This window comes from Euphorbia lathyris, chromosome 1 (assembly GCF_963576675.1).
Source record: "Euphorbia lathyris chromosome 1, ddEupLath1.1, whole genome shotgun sequence".
Classification (NCBI taxonomy): domain Eukaryota; kingdom Viridiplantae; phylum Streptophyta; class Magnoliopsida; order Malpighiales; family Euphorbiaceae; genus Euphorbia; species Euphorbia lathyris.
Genome location: NC_088910.1, coordinates 80,290,443 through 80,297,161, shown reverse-complemented (window position 1 = coordinate 80,297,161; position 6,719 = coordinate 80,290,443). Strand labels below are relative to the sequence as shown.

At 34.0% G+C, this 6,719-nt stretch overlaps 1 pseudogene; it reads right to left on the bottom strand.

Moving 5' to 3' along the window:
* Window positions 1-4,614: 4,614 nt before the first annotated feature.
* LOC136218493 (microtubule-binding protein TANGLED-like) lies at window positions 4,615-5,706 on the bottom strand (annotated as a pseudogene).
* Between the last annotated feature and the right edge of the window lie 1,013 nt (window positions 5,707-6,719).

The following is a 6,719-nucleotide window of genomic DNA, read 5'->3' as shown; positions in this document are numbered from 1 at the left end:
TTGGTAGGGGCGTTTGCTTAAAATATCTAAAGAATGAGAAATATAAACTAAGAGTGAGATGTCAAGTTGATTGCCCATTTCTTATTCATGTGAGAAGAGTCAATAAACATGATAACCTGCTCGAAACAAGAACTTTAATTGATAAAGCATCGATGTGTTGGGAGTAGCTTTACAAATCCATTGGTGAGTGCCAAATGGTAGGCAAAATACTTCAAGAGAAAGATCATTGATAATCCTGAAATAAAATGTAGCAAGCTAAAGGACAAAGTGAAAAAAAAAATTAAAATGCAAAATCAGTTGGTCAATGTGTAATAGGGCCAAGAATCTTATAATGGAAGAGCTTCAACTAATGTTCATAGAGGAATATGCTAGCTTATTTGCATATGCTGAGGAGATTAAAAGGATTAATCCTGGCAGTGCATTTGATGTTGAATTTAGAACAACAACTGATGGCCTGAAGATGTTCAACAGGTTATTCATATGCTTCAATGCATGTAAAAGTGGATGGTTACATGGTTGCAGACCTATCATTGGCTTGATGGGACATTTTTGAAGACTCGTTATCAAGGTCAACTACTTTGTGTAATAGGTCAAGATGGGAATAATAGGATTTATCCTATTGATTGGTGTGTAGTAGATGTTGAAAACAAAAGTAATTGGTTATGGTTCTTGGAGAAGCTTGTTGTTCAATTATCACTTGGTGATGGGGCTGGTTCAACAATCATTTCAGATATGCAAAAGGTACCTATTTCTTCTTGTATTCTATTAATTTTTCTTATACTCAATTGAATTTGAATTTGATTAATTGCTTTTATTGCTTAAAATAAGTTGCATGTAAATTATGACCTATGTATTTATATGGTACATATGATAGTAGTGTGTTTTATGACAGCGGTGCATTATATGACATTAATGTTTTTTGATATGTTCTTTTCTAAAAGCTGATGCCTATTATCAAATTATTGCTTGTTTAAAGACTTTTTTTTAATATCTCTAAACAAGATGTTCGAATTCTAAATTGATAAATTCAGTTGTTGGTCATTCTTGAACCAGCTGAGCCTTCAGGCTTAACACTTATTGATTAAGCAAGGCTAAGGAAAAGGGAATAGAAACCGTTTTTGTAAATAAGGTACTGATTTGGATGGTTATTTGAGTAAATATTGTGAGCCTTCAAATTGATTGCCCACTTCTTATTTGGATGATTATTGTGAGTAATTATGTCAGTACTTGCCATTTACTTAACTTCTGTCAGGTCATAATACCTTCTCATTCAAATTATGGTCTATCTAACCCACTTATATCTTTGAGCATGTTCCGAGTTCATTGCTTATTTTCACCTTGCTTCTTATAGGGTCTTTTACTTGTAATTGAAGATGTTTTGCCTAATGTGGAGCACAGATGGTGTGCAAGGCACATCTACACTAATTGGAGCAAACGATGGAGAGGTGAAGAATTGAGAATGAAGTTTTGGGCATGTGCAAAAAGTACTTATGAAGAGGAACTCACTGATAATTTGAAAAAACTAGCACTGCATGGAAAAAAGGCTCCTGAGGATTTGTTACATTATCCACCTCAATGATGGTGTAGAGCATATTTAAGTACACGATGCAAGTTTGATATGGAGGATAACAATCTTGCTGAGTCGTTCAATAGTTGGATTAAATGTGCAAGGGGTGAGCATATAATAAATATGTTGGAAGAAATAAGGGTGCAAACTATGGAAAGAATTGTTGATAATGAGGATCATTGCAAGAGGAGATGGAAGGATGCAACATTGTCCCTATATGCAAGGAGGGAGTTTCGGAAAAACTTAATGGTCTCTATGGAATGTGATGTATTTTTTTAATGGAGATTTCAGATATGAGATTAACCATGGTGATGATAGGCATACTGTGTTTTTGGATAAGTTATCTTACACATGTAGGAGTTGGGATCTCACTGGCATCCCTTGTGGGCATGTAATTAGTGCCATGTTTCATGACAAAAATGAACTAGAAATATTTATATCTGATTGGTATCACAAGGCCAAGTATTTGAAATGTTATTCATTTCATATGCAACCTGTGAGGGGGAAGAAATTTTTGCGTGTTGATGATTTCCCTACATTACTGCCACCAAATGTTAAAAAGATGTCAGGCATGCCTAGGAAAAAAAGGATCATTAGGAGCCATGAGCCTAAAAAGTTCAAAAAAGGTATAAAGCTTTCAAGGAGAGGGGTTAAAATGACATGTCAGATATGCGGCTCTTGTGAACACAGTCGAACTACTTGCCCACATAAAGACCAAACTACTAAGGTTTATTATGATTACTTATATATATATATATGTGTGCAAAATTTTAGTTTCAATTCTATATTGATTTTTTTTAATATGAATAAGAAATCGGATGGTGCATCAACTTCTAAAGCTAGAATTGATCGTGGCCAACTAAACCATGATACGACGTCCCTGGATAATGCTACTCTAGCAAATCAAACTCCTAATGTGCATGTTTATTTTGTTTTAATTTTTTTTGTCTAATATGCTATTGTTGTGGATTGTTTGCATTGCAGACATGTGTTTTTTTTATGATTCTCTATATACTAAAGTTAGAAATGTTGAAGTTGTTGTAAATAACCATTTTTCCCATTATTTTAACATTTTGTATCTTATGCTTGATATGATATTTCTTAATCTTGTATCTGTTCTAACAGGTTCCAATTGGATTTACAATTATTAATGACACATCAAACTCACCACATCTTGGAGCAACACAAAATGCAGATTGTAATACACATCAAGCTAATGTTATAAATTCTACTCAAGTAGCTTCTAATGGACTGAAAAGGCCATCCGACGGATCTAACACAGTCAGACCACCTAAAAGACCATTTTCTGCTTCAACAGCAAAGGATATGGCAGGACCAAATCTAGTTAGAAGCTGGCAACCACGAGGTTATGGTCTCTATGTAGATATAGAGTCAGGGGAACCAATTTGGGATGTAAGTCTTCATACTTGTTATGTTTTCCATATAAAAAAGAATCATTTCGCAAGATTTTAACTCACAATAAACATCCTTGATTGAATACAACCTTCTACGGAAACTCGAAGGATTGTAAAACATGGTATTAGACCTGTTGAAACACAAAATAGGACTTCTAACATTAGACATGGGGTTCAAATCAATGATAATCCCATTCAAAATTCAGTTGTTAGACAAATTCATTTCACAACTGATGGAAAGGTGCCATCAACCCCAAAAAATATGCCATTCAAGGGAACTGGTCTGCAATGGAAAAGAGAACTGGTCTGCAATGGAAAAGAGAACCTTGTCTGACTTCAAGACAGCTAGATGAACAAAGGGTTAAGCATATTCCAAAGGGAAAAAGAGTCAAGGGGAAGGAAAAGGATGGACATGAGTAGTTCATTGCTTATCTCTACCATGTGAAGCACTTTTTGTTAATTTGTATAATTGTTTAGTAAATTTTGCTATTTTGTGAATGAAAGGTACATTGTGCAAATAGTATAGGTTCTTTTTGTGTTTGGAAGACATGGGATTAGTATATGTTCTTTTTGTTTGTATGAATCTGGGATTAAGATATAGGCATTTGGTTCCCTAGATTAAAGAAAAAATTTGCACAGGTAGAAGGATTTTGTTTTGTTAACTCAACAATATATGTAATGCTACTGGCATTTGGAAAGATGAATATCAAATTTAACTATGCCCATTTTATTTGTCATTTTGTTATTCCCATCAGCCTTTGGTATTAAACTAGAAGAACTAGACAGGGACCTTCTAGCATAATTTGCAAGCTTGTTGGTGTTTTAGTGATTCAAAACCTGAGCGTTTGTTTCACAATTGACTGCCATTTTGTTTCTGTCAGTTTTTTCGTATCATAGTTTGGTACTAAACTAGAAGAACTAGAAGTTCAGGGACCTTCCAGGATAATTTGCAGGCTTATTGTTGTTTTAGTGATTCAAAACTTGAGCTTTTGTTTCACATGTGACTGTTGTTGTTTTCCCAGGTGACTGCTACAAAACAGAAAATTGCTTTTTAATTCAGATGTTTATATGTTTATAGTTGCTTTCACAGGTGACTGCTGCAACTGTAGTCGTATGTGACTGCTGCATTGTTAGTTCACTTATTTTGAACCTATAATCTTTTTTTCTGCGTGAAACTGAAAGCTGAAAACTGAATTAGGACACTTGTTCTATAAATTTTGAACCTATTGTTGTTAGTCATTTGGTACATATGTTTTTCTGTGTTGAGAAGAGGAATAAGAGAAGAGATTATATTTACTTAATAATGATATATCAAAACAGGATCCATCTCACTTGCATTTAGGAAGGCATAAAATGGAATGGCATACCTGGTTAGTCACAATATTCATAAGCTTGTGAGATTTTATGTGTGATAATTTTGTGAAATCATAATTTGTGTGATAATGCATGTAATTTTTTTGATGAATCCATCTCAGGAACTGTACTGTTATTCTTTCGTATACAAACCAAACAATGAGAATCCAAACAAATGAAAAAATAATGTGTTGTTCTTGACAAATCTCAAATCCAATAAACAAGACGGAGTAAGCAAAAGAATCAACTGTAAACATTGATTAATAAAATTATTAGTTTTCAGAATCTCCCCAATGAGAACCGTCTTGGTATTGAAATCGGACGTTGTTTTAATCCATCATTCTTCTGCACATTTTTCCTGCTTTTCAATGGAGATACCAATATATTAGCCAATCTCGAAGGCGAAAAAGACCGACGAAATTTCGAAGCAGTTGACATCTTAGGAGACGTTTTCTTGCTCAAGTTTGCTGCAGTTCTAGTAGGTGATAATGAAAGTACTGCTGGAGGACTCTTTATTTTCACCTGAAACTTCGAAGCAGACCCTAGAGATTTTATCAGGAAATTATGAGGAGTAGTTGTAGTAGTAGTTGTTGTCTGCTTATTTCTCGAAATTACCGATGACCTTGTTCTGCAGAACTTCTGTTGCTGATTTGAATTAGTGGAAAGGAACAAAGGGTTTGAAAAAAGAACAATATTTTTCACCCATGGTTTATTCCTTGGAGATACTCTATTTGCCAAGTACTTTGGATTGTTATTTTCTCTCTTTTTTGGTGGTGAAACTTTGAAGTTGATTCGGGATCGAGCTCGTTGAAGAGATGGAGAAGTGGATGATTCTAATCTAGGGGAATAATGACGTTTGTTCTATTTTTCTTTCTTTCTTTTGGATTTGAGTTGTGTGTTTTCAGGGGTTAATTTTGGTTTCTTGTGTTGTGACAAAGGTGTTTTAGGGTCTTCATTGGTGGATTTTTGGGTTTTAGAGGCAGTTGCTGCAACAATATCTCTTGCAAATTGTGTTGCTTGTAGAATTTCTCCAACTTTTTCGCCTACTAACATCGTGGGCAACGACATTCTTCGCCATTCTCTGGATGCTACACTTGATGGTAACTTCCCACCTGGAGATGATTTCTTAGGGGTTGCATTCTTGATCCTTAAATATTCTTGCTTGCATCTTAAACTTGTTTTTAGATAACCTCTGGTACTCCTAGGACTCATACAAACCCCATCTATGACTTTGTTTCCTCCTGCAACTGTGTATTGAAGCTCTTGCAATCTAGCCATACATTTATCCACCTTGTTTACGGTTTCTCAAATTAGAAGAGGATTGAGAGGATGTAGAACTCTCCTAATCTTTGGTGGGGTTCTTGCTACCATTATTGCTTAGCTAGTGTTTGATGAAATTCCCAAATGGGTCTCTCAAAGATTAGAGCTTTTCTCTCTTTTTTTTCTTTCTAAATACCAGAGAGACAGAAGAGAATTATTAAAAATTGGGTCTTCTCTGCATCTCTTTAATGAAAGCAAGACTAGTTAGGCTATAGTTTAGTTTCTATTGGAAAAAAGCTATTCTATAATGAGATCAAGACATTAATTTTTCTATTAATAAGGAGTTTTGATTCTTCAGACCTTCTCCTACTCACCTAAAAACATACAAATCATGTTTTGGCACTTACAGAGAAAAGGTACTTCAATTACATTAATTTTTTTTTTGTGTTTTTACATCAATTTCAATTTCAACATCAACTCTTTCTACAACATTACATAATGAAAAAGCAAAAAAAAAAAAAAAACACAATCACCACTTTACAACACATCAAACACTTCTCAAACTTTTTCATTTTTGCAGCCACAAATACTTTCTGCATTTTCCAGTCTTCATAATTCAGTTTGTAACGTCTCTGTCGGTTGTGGGTGAACATTATTCCAATCACCAATTTCTTCCCTTCAATAATTTATGCTTCATGTTTACCTCTGTCATTTAGAAAATCAAGTAATAAAAAATCAATATTTGTCTTAGGGTAATCATGTAATTAGTTGTCATCTAGAAAAGAATACAATCAAGCTATTCCTTATTTGTCACTAAACTAACTCATTGTTGTTTTTTTAGAATTATTAAAGAAACCAGACACCTAGCTTCCATCATCAACAAACTCCCAATAAAAAAATGACATTGAGCAACCAATTTTTCACTGTGCAAAATGTCATCGAGTTCTTGGTTGGAAAAAAAAGAATAATTAGGTTGCAGAAAAATGAAGAATCAACAAGCTATAAATGATGAAATGAAATCAAACCAACTAATTTTACCTCCCGCAAACATGATTTTATGGGTTGTAAAAAGGGAAAAAGGAAGAACTTATTAAAGCTTGAAAAAGATGGAAACAAATTATAAT